Source organism: Malaclemys terrapin, chromosome 12 (assembly GCF_027887155.1).
Source record: "Malaclemys terrapin pileata isolate rMalTer1 chromosome 12, rMalTer1.hap1, whole genome shotgun sequence".
NCBI lineage: Eukaryota > Metazoa > Chordata > Testudines > Emydidae > Malaclemys > Malaclemys terrapin.
The window spans coordinates 13988090-14009110 of record NC_071516.1 but is presented as its reverse complement, the minus strand read 5'-3'; positions in this window follow the sequence as shown (position 1 = coordinate 14009110).

Here is a 21021-nt window from a genome sequence, read left to right as displayed (position 1 = left end):
AAATTCTACAGAATGTGAGCAGAGGACAAAAAACCCATATCAACTATTAACCAGCTTGACATTTATCACTTCCAAATTTGTTTTGTGCAATGATAGACAGCTCAGTGACAAGGGAGGCATTTTATTACTACTTTCCATCCCACTGAATTTGACATGCCTGAAGATTGATTCTCGTATGGTAGGCTGGCGTGTGTGTGTGTGGGGGGGGGGGGATGTTAGGTTCATCATTAAAGTTCCATCAGTTTTACTATGCAACAATTCTTGTTTTTGATAATGCATGACTTAACCATGACTGGGGGGAGGGAGGGGAAGGAAAATTGAATTTAGTACTTTTAAAAGATTTCCATTACTCTAAAGAGAATTGATTCAACAGATTAGCCATAGTTAAATCAAGGAGGGCAGGATTTTTTTTCCATACTCAGAAGTAAACGTTGCCTAGCTGTATAGTCTGTCTCTGAAGTGACACGAAGTTGCAAGCCTCAGCAGGGATATCAAAGTTAGAAGTTTCACTGTGACATGAACAGCCATATTTGGGCTTGTGGGTTGGGTAATTGCATGTTGAGTAGCTTCATGCACCTGCTCCTCTTCATGAATAAGGAGATGCACTTGTGGATATTACAGGAGCGATTAAGGAAAATGTAGCTCTTTTAGGCTGTTTAAATCTTCCCCATATATGTTCTTGTGCTTTTACAACTTGCATGCATTGTACTAGCCTGTAACTTGTGAATCAAGTGGTGGTTACTCTTGAGACCTCAGTAATTCCATAGGCTCCGGAGACACTTATGAATGGTTCAAAAAGTCAATGAGACTTCAGATGTGAGTAGGGGTTTGTGCAAGAATATCATGTTGAGAATTTGTCCATGTCAAGAAGAAGAATCAACAAACTCACACTTCCATTAAGACTCTACTAAGAAGAGGTGCTGTGGCATAGTGGATAAGGACCCTGAGACTTGCGTTCTATTCCAAATTCTGTCATTGACTTGCTGGGTAACGTTTCCCTCTCCAGCCCTTTTTGATATCTATTTAGGTCCAGTTCAGGAGAGCATCCCTGTTCAGGGAAGCACATGCTTTACTTTAGGCTCGTTGACTTCAATGAGACTTAAGCACAAGATTAAGTACTTTCCTGATTTGGGGGCTTAGACTGTAAGCTGTTTGGGGCAGGGACTTTTACTTTGTGTCTTTATGTCTTTTACTTTGTGTCTATACATCCCCTAACACAATGATGCTCCAGTCTTCATTGGGGTCTGTGGGTGCTGCTGTAATAAAAATAATAATAAAGCTCTTTATCAATCATTTATTTTTTTAAAAACATGCCTTCATGCTGGCCAGTATTGATATTTTCTTTTGTCTCCTGGCTGTATGCTTCTTTAAATAACTCCTCAATTTCAGTTTGCTTGTAATTGATCTTCATTCCTATACTTTCTTAAATCAAATGTGACTTGGCAGTACTCAGGGAAGAATTCTTTGACTATGGACAGCTTTAGATGAAAATAAAATCTAGATGGGATATGATGCTCTTATAACTGAAATGCTTTTAATCAGACCCCTTGGTCTCTGGTTGGGGTAATGGGCTGATTATATAAGTGCTATTGAACTGTCTTTAAAACAAATGCAAATAAACAACCCCCTCTAGATTTCTTCCCTGGGAAAATCTGGATAAGTACTAGTCTTTATTCTGACTGTGTGTGTTCAATTATCATATTTATATCAACAGATATTTTATGTAGGAATGTATGATAAAGGACTTTCATATGTGGTCTTTGGAGAGCAAAAGGGGACAAGTCTTAATGCACTGGCATGTTTCACAATATCCTGTTAATAGAAAATGACTGGACATACACTTTAAAGTCTACTAAAGATGATGTCCCACATGCTACGGCTTGACTGCATATTCTCTCCTACTGTTGCTATTGGAATGGGACATGCACACTCATTGAACTAGGATACACGTGCACAGTGATGATACTCAATCCTCTAATAAAAATATTAGACTAAATTAGGAGCAACACAATGAATGTTACTAGATGAGCCAGCACTTATTAACTATCCTCAGTTATTTTGGTAGAAAGATGATAGGGATTTTTTTGATTGCTCTGTCTTCACTGCCAGACAAACAGGCTCCCAACATAAATTGTATGTGATAGTATGCATTTCTTTGAATCTTTGTAGCAATCCATTCGTAAAATGTGCATATTACCTTGCTAGATGTTTCCATGTGCAAATGGGGACTTCTGTAAGGTACCGTATAAGGAACTATTTATTGATAAGCTCCCTTTAACGTCAACAGCTTGCTCAGTCAGACAAAATACATTAATCAGTAAGAGAACTAATAATCCAGGTAAGAATTGTGCTTGGCTAAGTAGTCATCAGGGAAATAATTATTTCCATGTTTTTTGATGAAATTGTCGAGCTCTTCTGTGTAGCTCAAAAGCTTGTGTCTCTCACCAGCAGAAGTTGTCCAATAAAAGATATGACCTCACCCACCTTGTCCCTCTAATATCCTGAGACCAACACAGCTTAGACAACATGGCATCCAACATATTGGGCATTCCATTCCTTCATGCACTCACCTCCCAGTAGCTATTTTAGTACTGAAGCTAGCATGAGAAAACAAACCACCAGGCTGCCCCACTAGCACCTCCTGAGTGTGCTCCAAAGGCATGCTCATAGTTTAGGAGAGTTGACACTTGACATTTTTCCTTGTAATAAGCAATTTGTGTAATAAAGCAGTGAGGAAATTGAACTTGTCAGAATGTTAAATGCATTTGTCTCCCAAAATATAATAAACGGTGTGTGTGAAACAGATAAGAATTGCAGCTGAAATTCCCTGTGATTTAAAAGCTAATTTGTCATTAGTTTATTAATCCAAAGTTGTATGAGTTAACTATAAATAATTACCTTTCTTGAAAGGTTAAATGTAAATGTAACATAGGACGTAGCTCAACCATTAATAATAAACAGGACACAGCTACATCAGCAACACTGAAAAACTGTTTTAATCAATGTGTCCGACCTTTAATAAAAACACTATTTAAGCACAGTATTAGAACAGTAAATACACTGTAAAACTGTTAAGATTTTGGAAAGAATCTTACGTCATCGATGTTTTGATTGACATTTACATAGTAGAGGCCCAGATTCTTGGCTGGTGTACTCCTTGTATCTCCAACTATTTCAATGGAGCTATGCCAATTTATGGCAAGCGCCTCTCTGGCCCTTGAGTTTTAATTTATGCTGCAGCGCATCCTATAATTGTGGATTGGTATAAGCAGCAATATCTAATTGTCCCTTTACTTACCAACTAACGGTTACCTGGAAAATTGAACAACAGGAAAAAAAACTAGATTTATGTGCTGTTAAACAAAGTAGATTTTTGTTATGACCTTAACTGACAAAAAGTAAATTGTTCTGCAGTTTACAAGCATGAAGTATATTGTTTCTCAAAGTGCACTAAAAGGGGGGGGGAGTTAAAAATATTGTGAAATTGACATATTTTTTACAGTAGTTTAAATGTAGGGGTTTATATTGAAACCTTTAATCCATTTTAGCACCATGTCATATCTTTAATAGGAAAAGACTTACATTTTACCAGAAAAAATTGCTTTTTTAATCTGTATTTTTTCATGTAAGTTTGCAGTTCATCGGAGTGCAGCAGAGATAGCACAGAAGACTGTGGTTTTAATTTTTTAGCTCTGCTTACAAACAAACAGAAAAGAAAATGTAATTATTAACAACTTCTCATGCTCATTTTACAATTTAAGCACCAGGATGTGCATATATACTACACCTGAAAATCTGTTTCACTCTAATGTGGATTTTCATTTAATGGGAATGAATTTACCCTAGAGCCGGCCATATTCTAAGAACAGGGATGGTCTTGTAGATGTTTTATTTATTTAAAGTTATACAAAGACTAAAAGGAGAGCACCTGCCCAAGGCTTTAAGCAACCTGACAAAAATTACCAAAAACAAACTAGTTCCAGAACGTTAAATTCTGCTTCCTCCCCACCAAATCTGATTTTTTTTCTCTAAATCCCTCCTTCCAAGCAGCCCATGTACATGGATGTGCTTTGCAATGTTCAGTGAAGGCAAGTAGACTCAGTCTAGGACTGGAAGAGGAATCAGGATATCTAGATGTAGTGCTTGGCTCTGCCACAGACTTCTTTTGTGAAGCTGGGCAAGTCCTTTCATTTCTCTGTGCCTCAGTTCTCCATCTGTAAAATGGAGATAACAATGACCTTATCATGGGGACTGGCCCTTTAAGGAAAGTCAGGGACTAACCTACCTCTGACAGATGCTTGTAAGGCAGAATGAGCCAACTCAGACCCATCTGGAAATAATTAAATCCTTAGGTGGTTGGTTGGCAACTAATTAATTAATAAGCCTGATTAAGAGTTACAGAGCTCAGCTGAGGTGATTCACAGAGATAGGAAACTCCAGAGGAGAGGAGTTCACCAGAGCAAGGAACATGGAAGATGTGCTCCTAGAGACAAGGAAGTCCACCCTGTCAGGAATTATATGCTGTCCCACAAAAGAGCTGAAGTTGATTGATTCATCCCCTGGCAGTGGCAAGACGCCTGATGCCAGGAAAGAGACCCGAGCTAAAATAACCTTCTTGGAGGGGGTAGTGGTGTACCCAGGTGGAAACAGATGAAACTAAGACTGATTCTGTCTCCCAGCTTTGAAATGCTGGAGTGAAGATTTGCTTGTATTTTCACTTGGCCTTTGGATAATAAAGTAGATCCCTAAGGAGGGATATTGTTCTCTACATAAATCCTCAATGAACTTCATTTCCCCTGATGTCCTCAGTGAGGCAGAGAGTACCTACAGTGCCACAGTAGGCCAGCAGGGGGCACTCTAAGGAAAGAACACCCTGTGACATTTACCTTAGAGGGGCATTAGGACAAATTCCTTTTTTTTTTATGATGCATTCAGATACTGTGGTGTTGGGGCTACATAAGTACCTAGATAGACTAAATCATCAGCTTCCATAAATCATAGCAGCTCTGTTGAAGTCAAAGTAATCTTTGGGTGCCCAACTTGGGACTCCATAATGAAAGTGCTGAGACTCCAACCTATGGAAATCAGACCCTATTAAAAAGTCTCAACTGGGCATCTAAAACCTGAGACCCCCCGAATCACTAGATACTTTAAAAATCTTGGGTATACTGTAAATATTTCTTAAAATAAGGGAAATTCATTGACTCATAGACTTTAAATCTAGAAGGAGCTATCATGATCATCTAGTCTGACCTTCTGCACATCTCAGGCCACAGAACCTTACCCATAACCTCTGGCAGTTTTACTGAAGTCTTCAAATCTTCACTTAAAGACTTCAAGTAACAGAAAATCTACCACTTACTCTAGTTCAAACTAGCAAGTGACCCAGGCCCCACGCTGCAAAGTAAGGTGAACCCCCATGGTCTCTACCAATTAGAACTGAGAGAAAATTCCTTCCTGACCTAAATATGGTATTCAGTTAGACCAGGGCCGTCCTTAGCTATTCTGGGGCCCGTGTGTGTGTGGTGGTGGGGGCCTCAGGCCTCTGTGGGGAGGGAGCGGGGGGGCTGGCTTGGGGGGCAGGGAGGAACCACCTCCCAGCACTCACTGGCATCGCCGGTGAGTGCAGGCCCGGCCATGCTGCAGAGCTCAGGGGAGTGGGGGCGGGGCTGGGGCAAGGGCAGGAAGAGGCGGGGATGGAGCAGGGCGGGGGCCCTGGGGAAGAGCCGGAGCGGGGGCTGAAGCAGCACGCACCTGCGCAGGGCACAAGGAAATTTGGTGCCCCAAATTTCCTGGTGCCCTATTCAGCTGCATACTCTGAGTATGGGTAAGGACAGCCCTGAGTTAGACACTGAGCATGTGGGCAAGACCCACCAGCTGGACACCTGGGAAAGAATTCTCTGTCATGACTCAGAGCCTGTCCCATCTCCGGCCATTAAAGATATTTGCAAATAGAAGTCACAGATGGTCTATATGCCATCATAGGCAACCTCACCATACTATCCTCTCCATAAACTCATCAAGCTCTCTTGAAACAAGTTAGTTTTTTTTGCCCCCCACTGTAGCCCTTATAGCACATAGAATATCCAGGTAATTAACTAGTAGAAAACTCGTGGACATTTGATATTAAAAGTATTATTTGAAAATCATTTTGCATGCATAAATTGTACCTTGAAAAAATGTGGTGTTTTTCTCCTTTGGGGAATGCAGATTCATGAAAGTCTTGATACAGCCGCAAAATAGGTTTCAGTAGGATAAAAATGTCAAAGAACAAGGTCAGTAGTTTGCTGTCATCAACTGTTCTCTGTTCAAATGAATTCTATACTATCAGCAATGTAATCACTGCTGGATGACTGTGTTAGAAGGGTAGTGGTTTGGTACTACTATGTACCAAAACCAGATTTGTTTCCATCAGTTTTCTGAGGTTATACCATAGATTCAGTGCTTTATTCGGCCAGGCAAAACTTCCAGTGGAGTCAATGGGAGTTGTACGTGACTAGGAAATACTGGATCAAGGCAGATGTTCAAGGGCACAGTACACACAACTGGGGCCAGATTGTCAAAGGAGTTCAGCTTCCATTTAGACACACAAATGATGGCCAACTTTTCCACAGTTTTAACATGCAGTCACTCACATTCTGACATTCATAGCCAGACTGTCTAAAGAACTTTGCACCCAGTATACTGAGAGCTTTTGAAAATGTGGTCACTGATTTTGGTGACTAAGTGGAGCTGAGCTCTTCTAAAAAATTGGTCCATAATGACACAGCATCATCTCTAGAGATAAGGAGAACAGCATGGGACAAGTTTAGGACTTTGAATAGAGTTAGAGAAGAAACATGAAAAATACTAATATGATCTTTGAACTTCAGTCATTGCTCAGGCAAAAGCCCCCTCTTTAAGCACTAACTATTAGAGCAGGTTTCCTATTATCTTATCCATTTCTGTTGGGAGTTTTCCTTGAGTAAGGATCAGTGAGACTTTAAACAAAAACAACCTTTTTGAATTGAACCTGAGCGTGCTACTTCTGAAATCAATAGGACTTTACCATTAAGGACTGCAGTTTCCTACCAATGGAGATTAAAGATAAATTAAAACCTCATTTCTTTTGGAACCAGTGTCCTCCTTTTAGTCAAATAGCTCTGCTTATCTCACTGATGAAGCAACTTCATCTATTTAATTTTGTTTGCATTATATTCTGCACTTTAGGGCTAAGAATGGGAATGGTAGTTGACTGTCTTGTGAAATGTAATGGTTCAAATGCATTTATTTTAAATTTCAATTGGGAAAAGTTGTGATGTTTTTAATTAAAAAACCTTTGTTCATATCTGATAATATGGAATAAAAATTCTCAAGCAACTGACTTGTTAAAATTTTAAAACTTTGTCTTTTAATTTTCACCAAGCCACGTCCCCACTGTTTAGCTGATGATGGTTTACATTTTTTTTTCACATGCAATGTTTTGCACATGTCATGAAACTGGAGTTGCCAAATGCTATTCAACTGTTTTTTGGTGCTGAATAACCAATTCTAATGAAACAAATATGACACTAGAGACACTGAGTATAAATTAGAGAATCATCTGGTCTTTGATCCAGACACAGTCTTAGAGAACTGTTCTTTTGTTGTTCAGATTGTCAGCCACAAGAACAATCAAATCCACTCAACATACAGCTACTCAGAAACTTAAATGTATCTTAATTGTCATGATTATCCTCTCCTGTCTTAGGGACCCTTTCTTTCTAGCTCTGTTTTATTTAAAGGGGCAGAGAAATATCTTGTACGTGCTTTAAAAAATAAATCAGAACATCAGGCATTCCTTTTGTGTCCCTTGCTTTCGGATCTTTCACGACCAGTGTTTGAAACAAGATGTTACGAAGGGCACTAAGTTGAAATGTGCATTCACAGATACAAGTTTGCTAAAAACTCTCTCATCTCTGACTTCATATGAAACAGTATAATATAGTCGCACTTGGTGCATCAGAACTCTGAGTGGCCATGGCAGCTCTCAGCAGAGAGTATGACCACTTAGTACTTTCAGCTTTTTTTTTTTTAAAAAAACCCTATCATCTTAGAGAAATGACTGACAATTTTAACGGGGTAGTTCCTTTAAACTTCACTGTTAAAGTCTCTGGAAAGGGTCCTTTGGATCTCTTATGGCTTTTGAGCCCCATTTTAAATACAAAGATTTTATTTATGTCAATTTCCAGGCACCGGTTGCTAATGTGGTCTCTCTTTTTAAAATCTCCTGCCTTTTGGCTTCAACTCGGAGTAGAAGAAAGTGAATGTGTTGAGCTCTGGGTCTGAATTACCTTTTGATTGAAAAATAGTGCAGACACAGAAAAAGTTTGGAGGTTATTTAAAAAAAGTAAGACCAACTCCTTAGCCAGAGTTAATGCACGTGACTCCACTGATGTCAATTTTTAGAAGTATTCCGCCCCCCAAATTCCAATTGAAATATCAGTGGGAGCTGTGGGGATTTAGCTCTGATGATGATCAGGTTATGTCATGCTCCATGAATAAGCTGATTTGAAAGGCGGTATTCAGATGGCACATGAATTTCCAGTGCTAGGAAATGCCCCAGGTCTGTAGCACAGCTACATCTTTCTTTCCCTTTAGTACTTTTGTTAGTTTCCAAGATGACTATTTCACATGTTTGCTGAACTTCTGTCGCTTTCACAGTTCAAACCAAAGACATCTAGTCCACATAAGTTTTTTTGTGTGTGTGTGTGTGTGTGTGTGTGTGTGTGTGTTAAAAACAAACAAACATAAAAACATGAAAAGTCATCACACCTTTGTATATGGGTAAGTCTCTCTCAATGTATGTGCAGTGTGTCCAGCCATTTGATAGCAGCTTCATCAGCCAGGTGAAGAGATGGTCGCCCACCGTTCAAGTAAGTCAACGGGCATTAGTCAAGGATATGCGACATAGTCTGAAGTTGACCACATCTACATCACAGGTTGTTAGAGAAACCCTGGCCAAGCTTATGTACAAAATACAGCTAAATACAAAATATGTGATCATGAAGCTTTATTTATCACCTTTCAGAACTGTTTTTCTGTCGTCTACATTTCCAGAGGAAGCAATTCCATTTTTTTAATGTCATTTTTCCTGAGAGTGGTAGCCTTGATGTCTGTGACTCCCTCTTTCCTAGATAAATTGTAAGAGGGCATGCTGTCAGATTTTCTTCTCTTTACATTCCCTTCCTTTCAGAAAGGATCTTGAAAAGTTTTCTGTTTGATTGACCTTTCTGAGCAGTGGTAGGCAGGTACTGTTCTTTGATATACCCTAACCTAATAATCCAACTTCTCAGTGTTGGTTAAAATGAAAGCTTGGTTCCAACAATAGGGAGAGTGACTTAATATATATGAAATAGTCAAAGATCAATCTTAGAATAACAAAGAAATACAGAAGTTTTTTTGGTTCGACTTTCCTATTGGGTTGTACAATTGGGTTTTTGGGATACTGCTAAAAGTATCGTATGTGTGATACAATGGTTGGTAGTAACACAAGAAAGAAAAGCCATCAGCGTGGCCAGATTCTGTCCTAAATAGCCCCCCCACCCCCGTATATCTGTCCTGGATAATCCCCATGTATGTCCTTCGACTAAATCCTGTGATACTTTAAGGGGAAATTCAGCAAAGATTCTTTGGCTAATTACACCTCACAATGATTGCAAAACTTCTTAAACAATGATGTCAAAGCCACACTAAACTGTTTTTTGTGAGGATTGCTTTATGCTTAGCTCTGTGGGTTCTGCTTTTCTTCAAATGGAGTAAATGCTGCACAGTGATTAAGCCTGAGTTTGTGGTGCTGAGGGCTCACAGCTTCCATGACTAACAGAGCTGAGGGCACTCACTATCTCTGACAATCAGGTCCATAATTTTAATATTTCTACTTAATTCTACACACTAGTTTATGGGTGCTGTTCTTTCTTGCAATGATTAATGACCATATTTCTTATGGTATTGCCAAACAGCCAACAAAGAATGGGGTCCCATTATGCTAGACACTATACAAACTCAGGGTAGGAGACAGTCTCTTCCATGTAAAATCTATATAGTCAAGGTACAGGTAGAAGGGAGGGGTAGAACACAAAAGCAGAGTGAACAATTTGATGGCCGTAAGCCGCAAATACCATGTTAATTCCACAGGGTTTTTTGTTTTGTTGGGGTGGGTTTTGTTAGGAAGGGGGGAAACTAATAGACATAAAAGTGAAGGGAAAGGCGACATTGAAGGGATGAGGGGGGACAGAGCAGATGAAAAAGATGGTGTTAGGTAGGTCTTGGTGTGGGGCTCTGGGGATTGTGTGTGCTATCAATTATTTTCAGTTATAGTTATGTTGTAAATTTGAAAATGTTCTCGGGAAACTGATGGGTCTGTGTTAGCATATTTTTTAAAAATTGCCTGTGGTACCCAGAGCACTGCATGAGTTTTCTTTTACTATAATTTGTATAAGTTGAGAGAGTTAAATAAAACAATAACAGACAGATAGATGAAGGGCATATTATATTCACCAATTTTATGAAACAAAATACATTTTTCTGCAGATCGGGATCTTGTAAAGTATAAACAGAATAGTGATTTTTGGAGCAGTTAGATGGAAGGATAGATCTTATTCTAAAGCCACTGAAATCAATAGGAGTTTTGTGATTGATTTCAATGGTGAAGGATCAGGTCCTTAATCTTCTATCTGGCACTTCGTTAAGTATTGTACCTGCTTAACTCTGATTATTACTAGGAAAAAGATACCTTGAAGTTTGAACAATGAATGAGTGAAACATCTAATTAAAACCAATCAATGTATATGGCACATGGCAACCTGATTAATTGTAGTTAGGAACAGATTGGGATTGATTACTGCTCATTGTCATTTAATGCTGCTTCCTTTCATTATTAGTCAGTAATACCATTGAATAGATAGGAGGGTAGACAATCCCTTCATTTGTTTTTTCATCTACTGTGAGAATAAAAGTGTCTTTTCTCATGTTCTCTAACCAGTGAAGATTAATATCCAAACAACAAAGAACTATTTATAGGTGCTCTTTGTACAGCACTTCTATAAAGCATTAGAAATCACTATCAGTCAAAAAGCGAATGGCATACAAAGTCTGGAAATATATATAAACTGCTGAAATACAAGTTGATGTAATCAACAGCCAATAATATGGATTCATGGATTATAAGGTCAAAGGGATCATCATAATCATCTAGTCTGATCTCTTGCACATTGGAGGCCACAGAACCTCACCCATCCACTCCTGTGTGGAAATATATAGTGACAACAAGGTTAAACACAGCAATGTCAATATATAAAAGTAATTTGTATCTATTGCATATTAATTCATGGACAGTATAAATATTTTCACAGTAATAAGTCTTGTAGAGACTCCAGTAGGGCCTGATCCAACTTTCATTGAAATCAGTGGAACCTTTCATTTTAATGAGAGTTGGATGAGGCCCATAAAAAGCAGTTTTTTTTCTTCTAATTTCTAACCATTTCAATTTTTTTCTTAATTTTGCTTTCATTCGGAACAGAGAACTTATTGATAGAGCTTTTCATTCTTTCAAATTGCCTTCCATGACTTTATTTAGTTACCTTCCTCTCACAAGCAATAATCCAAAATAATACTGAATGCATTTTATCCATGAAAAAAGATTCCTTTAAACCTGTTGAAATCCCTTGATTAACTTCAAGTGTGAGTTATTGTCCAACTGTAAATAGATTGGGCTTTTGTCTGTGCAGCCCTCTGGCTACATAGTAAAGAAGTTTCCTCTTCAAACTGAAACTTCAGTTCTCCTCATGATCACATTAGTTAATTCCAAATTGCTATCAGATAGCATAGAAGACTTTATCAGATTGCCTTAGTTATCTGCCTGGAAGAACATCACTTTGCCTTCTTGCTGTTGTGATTATCTGGCGTTTCCAAATGAAATTCTTCTTTGCATAATTTCCCTAAAACTCTGGTTCAGTTGAGAAAAATGGTATTATTGTTGCCAACTAGTGGGGCATTACAGCAAACAGTTGATTCCACATGGGAGACAGAAAATATTTGCACAGAAGCATGAAGTTTCTCTTTGTGGGAGTGGAGGGTTCAATTGACTAGAAGACAAGTGAAGAAGAAAATCTAGAAAACAACTAAGAGGAAGAAGCTCTTGGTAATCACTGGACAAAACACTGGTGCCAATGGAATTTCTTATCTCCTTTACAGTTGAGGGAATGCCACAATAACTAATAATGTTATATTATTTCCTTTCTCGGTTGGTTGAGTATGAGCAAGATGGTATACATGTTGGTCCTTCCAATTTATCTTTACAATTCACAATAATATATTTTTTTAAAAAGATAATCACATTTGTTCTCTTTACCATGACACTAGAATTATATATCACTTCAATTGCATAGCAAGTTACTTATTCTGTCTTTGATTTAAATTGTGGGGCCTGCCAGTAATGTTTATTCCATTGTGTCTGAGACTTATCTTTAAAAGATATATGCTCTCTTTAATTAGTTTTGTTTTAATGTCCTTTAAATACTCATCACTATAATTCATATGAATGCACACTTGATAGGTTGTTTCCTCACGCTTGAAAACAAATGTATTAGGCTTATAGAGTTTTTCATCTTAATGATGAAGCCCCTATCTATTTCTTCAAGCATTCACAACCAACAGGTACTCAACATCTCAGGTATCAACAGCTGTTTTAAGATTCCTGCTGCTGAAATATAGGTTTGGTATTGTGTATTTCACCTCTACTACATTTATTTGACATTATGATTACTAGACAATAATGTGCCCTACCAGCAGGATTTACATTTTTGTTGCACAGAGTTGAAAACTTTGTATGACTCTTCTAGTAGATATGTGTAACAAGATTTCTGTAATGTTGTGACTGTCTTCCTTACTTGCTATTGCCTCAAGAAACTGTGAGAAATAGATGTTCTGTGTCTACAGGGATTTCATGGTAAGATGTAACTTTTTTCCTTAGATGAGCAGATGACTCAGGGTATTGTTAATGGCGTATCGTATAGAGTCTTTCAACTTCAGTCATTGGATCATTTCCAGTCTAACTTGGTAGTGAGTGAAAGTTTTCACCTTATTTGTGGCGATGTGACCATGTTTCCTTTTAGTTAATACAGATAGGCAGCCTTACTGGTAGCAGTAGGGTTGCCAATTTCAGTTGGAGATATTCCTGGAGGTTTCATCACATGACATAAACTTTAATTAAAGATAGAGCTTTAATTCCTGGAGGCTCCAGGACAATCCTTGAGGGTTAGCAACCCTGGATGGCAAGCACATCAAATAAGTGGTGGATTAAATGTTTCATGGAGACTGAACTATCCTCTTGCCCCTGCAAGATGATCCCCCCCGCCCACCAATGGATGGTTAAGGCAAATTTTCTGCTCAGGGTGGGGAAACTTGCCACAGTACTTTGTCCATACATGTTCTGTAGTTAGAGGGTCTCACTAGAGCATAGAAACTTTAATGTGCACTAGATCTATTTATTTGTTTAGACTTATACACACATGCTAAAACTAGTGCTTTGCCCATATGTGATGGTTGCCCTTGACATGACATGACATAATACAACACAAGGAATACCAAATGAAGTGCCACAGTACAGTTCTTTATATAAAGTCTTTTACATTTATTTCTTAAGGCCATCCTGGTTAAATCTAATTGAGATGATCTAGTACTCTATGAAATATCATGCATGACATATAGTGAATCAAAGGTACCCGCATGGAGCCCCATTGAAATCAAACGGTACCAGGATCAAATTACAGGATTGGGGTTAAACTAACCAACAAACCAAGAATGGGCTTGCCTTTCAATAGAAAAGCTTTGGTGCTTTAATGCTGACTTGCAGTGTGAACTTCATAAATCATGGGTTCTCAAACTGGGGGTCGAGACCCCTTAGAGGGTCATGAGGTTACTACATGTGGGGGTCGCGAGCTGTCAGCCTCCACCCTAAACCCCGTTTTGCCTCCAGCATTTATAATGGTGTTAAATGTATAAAAAAGTGTTTTTAATTTAAAAAGGGGGTCGCACTCAGGGACTTGCTATTTGAAAGGGGTCATCAGTACAAAAGTTTGAGAACCACGGTCATAAATGAAGCTACTTATGCTGATTACATAAGGCAACATAATATCTATAAGGTGAGACTGGTGTGGAGTTAATGTTTTCAGCACCATAGAAGGAATAAAGAATTTGGCAGTATTCAGTATTAACAAATTAACTTATTTTGAGAAAAAGAACATTTTCCAATGCATGATGGAATGCAGCACTGCATAGGAAAGCAGTTGTCATTATTATGAGATTTAGAGCAAATGACTATGTTTGAATATGAGGTGGCTTCCAAGAGCACTACTTCTAAAATTGATTTACATCACCCCCATCTGAGCTTCAAAAGGTCTCTGAGTACATGTTGGATATCAATTATCAACATTGCCTTGGATATTAGAAACAAATGGAGTCAAGTGGTGATTTATGTTTGTTCAGGAAAGGGAACGTGTCTTATCTATGTTTGTAAAGCACTGTGTGAACTTACAGTGCCATATAAATGTTTATTAATAAAAATGGTTCTGACATTTTCAGGTACATAGATAATGTAAAGAAATCCCCCTCTGATTTCATTCAGTCTTTTCCCTATAAAAAAAGTCCTATAGAATTTAATAGAAAACAGTTTATTGGACCAGTCGTAGACATTTAGAACCTGCATTAGAATTAAATAGTCTGTTTAAAAAAAACTGAAGAAAGACCAGCATATTCAATTGAATTCTACAGGGTTTTAGCATAATTTCTGCAGAACCTTATTTCAACTGTACTGGAATATCCCTACAAGAAAATCATTACAAAAAATTATTTTTGTGTCACTTCATGTTTTCAAAAAAGTATCTGTCTAAAAACAATAATAGTGTCCTGTTCAGTTTATAACTCATACTATAAATAGTATTGGGTTATACAAGTATCCTATGATTTAAATGATATTCATTAGAATTCCTATTTCATACCTTCATAGAGGGTCTAATCCAGCCCTCCCTTCAAAAAGGGAGAGAGGGCCGACTGTGGCAACTATCGAGGCATTGCCCTCCTCTCCATCGCTGGAAAGATTCTTACTAGAATATTACTGAATCGCCTGCTCCCTCTTGCAGAGAAAGTACTTCCAGAGTCCCATTGCAGCTTAGGACTATCACGAGGCACAACCGACATGATTTTCGCAGCCAGGCAGATCCAGGAAAAATGTCAAGAACAACACCAGGAGCTATATATGGCTTTTATTGATCTGACCAAAGCCTTCAACTCTCAACCATGAGTCTCTGTGGAAACTCATGTCAAAGTTTGGCTGCATAGCAAATTTATCACCATTGTAAAACTCCTCCGCGACCAGATGACTGCCTCTATCCTGTGCAGTGGCTCTACCTCTGAGCCCTCTGTCATCTGAACTGGCGTAAAACAAGGCTGTGTATTGGCACCCACCCTTTTCTCTGTTTTCTTAGCAGCTATGAAAACATTAACCCAAAATCATCTACCACAGGGCATTGGCATCCAATATCGAATTGACGGCAACCTCTTCATCCTTTCTCGTTTCCGTGCCAGAACTAAAGTAATATCAGGTTTCAGAGTAGCAGCCGTGTTAGTCTGTATCCGCAAAAAGAACAGGAGTACTTGTGGCACCTTAGAGACTAACAAATTTATTAGAGCATAAGCTTTCGTGGACTACAGCCCACTTCTTCGGATATCGGCAACAATAACTGAACTCCAGTATGCAGATGATTGTGCTGTAGTTGCACACTCAAAGGAGGATATACAAACATCCCTTAATTGCTTTTCTGAAGCTTACAAAAGCCTACGGCTAACTCTAAACATCGGCAAAACAAAAGTTCTCCACCAGCCTATCCCCAGTCAATCATCAGACCCAGCAAGGAAGATCTACATCGACAAAGAAGAACTGGAAAATGTAGAACACTTTGCTTATCTTGGTAATCTCTCACAAAGGGCAGACATAGGCGTCGAGATCCAGCACAGAATTTGCTATGCCCACCTTGCCTTTGGCAGGCTGTCTCGCTGGGTGTTCAACAACCACAAAATCAGAACACTTTTAGTTTATAATACAGTGGCAATCCCAAATTTCCTCTATGGCTGTCAGATTTGAGTGACTTATAGAAAACACCTGAAAAACCTGGAACACCAGCACTTTCTTCGGAAGATCCTCAACATAAAGTGGGAGGATCATCGCATTAATGTCTGTGTCCTCACAGAGGCCAACATTTTCAGTGTTGAGGCCCTCATTATCCATCACCAGCTGAGGTGGAGCGGGCACTGTGTGCGCATGCCTGATATATGCTTACCAAAACAACTGCTGTATGCCCAGCTCACCAAAGGAGAAAGGAAACGGGGAGGCCAAAAGAAACACTTTAAAGACACCCTCAAAGATAAACATCAAGAGACGTGGCATCAACACCACACACTGGGAGACAGCATCCCAGGACAGGGATAACTGGCAAAGACTTGTCAGAGAGGGCACTTTTACTTTTGAGAAAAATCGCCTTGCCCTGGTCGCAGAAAAATGCCAGAAAAGAAAGGAAAGACAACTGTCACACACCAATCGCGGCCCAACCCTGTTTTCCAACACCACCTGCAATGTCTGCCAATGAGCGTGTGGCAGCAAAGGACCCATGAAAAATAAAACCTGTGAACGAGATCATCCTCGACCTCGAGGGATCGCCAACAAATCCAGCCCTCACTGGTCAATGGGAATATCTCCATTTTCTCCAGCAGATATTGGATCAGTCTCAGAGTGCCACTGTATTATCTACAAATAACTGCAGATAGGAGTAACAGAGCCACCAAGACAGGGTAATTTATTAGCAATTAAAACAGGGCCAGATAGGAACATAAGAATAGCCATACTGGGTCAGACCAAAGGTCCATCTAGCCCAGTGCCAGTTGCTTCAGAGAGAAGGAACAGAACAGGGCAATTGTTGAGTGATCCATCCCCTGTTGTCCAGTCCCAGCTTCTGGCAGTCCAAGGTTTAGGGACACCCAGAGTATGGGGTTGCGTCCCTGATCATCTTGGCTAATTGTCATTGCTGGAGCAATCCTCCATGATTTTATGCAACCCAGTTATATTTTTGGCCTTCACAACATCCCTGGAAATGAGTTCCACAGGTTGGTTGTGCGTTGTGTGAAGAAGTATTTCCTTATGTCCGTTTTAAGATCTTACAAATCTTTGTGGTAGGTGAGTAGACCTTACATCAGTAGACTCATTGATATCAGTGGACTTACTTCATGTGTGCACTACTGTTGTAACCCAGGTGGGTCAGCCAAGGTGAGCTAATGCTACACCTTTTCCGCAGGGTAGGCAGACTGTCAGTGAGCACCAGCAGGGCTTTCCTCCTAAGCTGACCCCATTGAGCTAAAATGGTTTAACAATGCCCCTTTTGCCCATCAAGACCGGATCCTAGTTTCCTAATAGTCTGTGACAAAAAAGAACTAGATAAATTCATGGAGAATAGGTCCATCAATGACTATTAGCGAGCATGGGCAGGGATGGTGTCCCTAGCCTCTGTTTGCTAGAAGCTGGGAATGGGCAACAAGGGAAGGATCACTTGATGATTACCTGTTACGTTCATTCCCTCTGGGGCACCTGGCACTGGCTACAGTTGGAAGATAGGATACTGGGCTAGATGGACCTTTGGTCTGACCCATTATGGCCGTTCTATTTAGATTGTAAGGACACATGCGCCCCTTCAACAGTATTGCTTCTACTAATAGTAAATGAAATTATACATAAGGTATAGTTTTCTTTTAACACTTGTTTACCCACCAACATTATACAGATGGGCAGTATTCAACAAGCAAAGAGTAACTGTTCATTATTTCTGCCTTTGAGCCAGCTCATTAATCTCTTTGTTAAGCTTTATTTTTTCTATAAAGGGTAAATTCTCTTTTTGTGTGCTGTGAAATCACAAATGTGAGATTTCTTTCATTTACCAGTTGATTTCATATTGTAAGCCAGATCCTGCTGACACTGATAGCAATGGCAAATCTCTTACTGACTTCAGTGAGACCGGGATTAGGCCTGATATCTTTCCATTTGGAGAGTGTTCCCTCGTCATAGGTATGGCTATTCTACAGTAATTTGTAAGCAGTCAGTCAATTCAATGTTTCCAGGTCTCTGTCTTCCTATGTCTCCCCAAGTTTTATTTTAAATTTCCATTTGCTATTTTTTTCCTCGGTACATCTGTGTAAACAATGCATCTATTTCACGTCTCTAATTGGTCAGTAGCTGGACATTTGCCAGTCTTCTTTGTGAAACATGGCAAGTGATCTCAGACTGTCCATGTGTGTGTCTCAGCTCACATCGCAGTTGCTGAGTGCTATCATTTGTATTCACTATGCCATCTTGTGGCAAAAATGGAGACTTTTTATATAAAGGCATTGACACAGAGAACTACATCAGGCTTATGGTATCACAAGTTCATCCAGGCTGGGGAGACAGATTTACTGGCTTGCACTGTATTTTAACTAAAATAGGCATGATGAATGTTATCTAGCTTTACCCCAAGATGAGAAGAATGACCTCATTCACATATAATTGCTTGATTGACTTTCAAATAACTCTGAGTGGTAGTGGTGTTAGTTTGTATCAGCAAAAAGAACGAGGAGTACTTGTGGCACCTCAGAGACTCACAAATTTATTTGAGCATAACCTTTCATGGGCTAAAACCCACTTCATCGGATTTTAGCCCATGAAAGCTTATGCTCAAATAACTCTGGCACTCTTCAGACTTCTAGCCCAAAGAATGCTTAGGAGGAGATCTATAAAGATCCATCATTTTCAAAGGGTTAAGATGAATGAACTTAAATACTTGCTAATAAGGTTGCACCCCCAAGCTTTTGGAACCCTAGAGAAATCTACTTTCAATAGACAACCTAACAAAGTCTTAATTTTGCTACAACGTAAGGCTCTCCGAAGCTATATTTGAAGTAATCAACGCTATCTCCATATTGTCTATAAAGGTCTTATCCACAAAGTAGTGTATTGGCTTCTGAAGCTGTGTAACTCATGTTGTGATGCAATAGATTAGATTGCAAAGAGATCCAAAGTTTTAAAAAAACTGCACCAAGCTAGTTTTTTGTAGAACTTTAAATCACCCCTATAGCTGTTCCAATAGCTTCAAAATACCTATAATCTTAGGGTAAATATTAATATTTGTTTTAAGATACCCTAAGCTTAGGTTTTGTATTTTGACATTTACTTAGTTATATTATTTGGGGCTGTGCTTTTTTACTTGATGATCCAGGACTGGATGGTGGAGGGATAGTGTCTTAAAATATTAATGGAGATAAATATTGGCATTGCTTCCATGCCAAATATGAAACAAATCTAAATATTTATGACAGGCAATTTTATTATTTGTTCCAGTACAGAAAGAGATGATCAGAAGTATATGTATAAATACATTTTAAAAAGCTGAAATTATCAGTTTTATAGGGCAAATATGCAACGGTGCCTGAAAAATTGATAAGGAAATATTTCCACATGAGTCACCACCAGTGAGAATTTGAATCTTCTAAATCGATCGATGGTTTGTATCTTGTCTACTGTATAAAATATAGAAGAAAAGGAGTAAGGAGAAAAATAAATATGAAGGATGTGTGGAGATTTACAAAGAAAAGGGGCAGTGAGAAAATTTATATACCTAGCTGGATGTGGGCCTTTACTCCATGTGATGTTGGGGGATGGGGTATTAGTTTAGAGGAGGAGACTATTCAGACCTGTGTCTCCACATCCAGGCTAGAGGTTATTTTGGAGTGAGTCTCCCTGTCTGTTACACTGAAGCTATTCCACTTTGTATAAAATATTTGAATCAGAGTGTGAAAATGACTTTGTAGCCTACTGGTAGGGTGCTTACCTGGGACAGTGAGGTGAGGGACAGCCAACTTCAGGTCCCTGTTCCAACTGATAATTAATGCATACAAAATTCATACCCCTCCTTCAACTGAAGAGATAGACCCACCCCAGAATAGCCTATCGTCTGCTGGTGAGAGTTTTTACCTGGGATAGAGCAGACTGAGGTTCAAATCCCGACTCTAGACCTGGAACTGCACTAGGTCTCCCCCTTTCCAGGTGAGTGCTCTTCCCACTAGGATATAAATTATATGTGGGGCACTTCCTCCTCTGGCCATTTTGTGAATTTAGCCCATTTTTATTTGCCTGAAACTATTCAGGGCATTCATGTCAAATTCGTAAAAAGTTTAAGGTCGACCGAAGCTGCATTTAGCAGTGAATAAACTATGTCTGAAAAACTCCACCCAGTTCTAGTCATTATCTCCAAACATTAACCACTTCACCCATTTCCTGGCTCCTTGTGGACAATCCGTAACACTGACAGTTGTTATTAGTTGGTACTCAAAATAAGAGGTCATAGTCCCATTGAGATACATCCCCTGAAGTCCCATGTTCATGAATGGATTTAATGTGCACACACCTCAGAGTGAGATCATTATATTTGTATTACTTTAGCACCTAGGACCCCTCATCGTGGAATAAGATCCCATTGCGCTAGGTATTGTACAAACACAGAACATCCCCAGTGTCCTTATTTAACATGCTAAAATTGGGGACAATTAAATGAAACAATTTTGAATAAACAGCCCTGTCAGATAAGTTTTCAGAGGAGTTTAAAGTGTTGCAGGTGGGATTCTCAAAGGAGGCCAAAGGAGTGAGGCACCTAGTGGGAATTTCAGTGGGAGTTGGTGCAGACTCTCTCAGGCTCCTTTTACATATCGCAATCTAGATGCAGAACTTCTGGATTCTTGTTCTGACAGAAGTCAAAGCCTTATTGGATATCAATAGAAAGAGAAGTGGGGCCTTTACTTTAGCAACAGGATTTATAAACTAAGGCCCCAATCCTATAGCAAGCAGAGTACAGGCAAACCCCTGCATCCCTATGGAACCCAGTTCCATGGTGGCAGTCGGCGTAACACGCAGGAAGCAACAGCTATCCC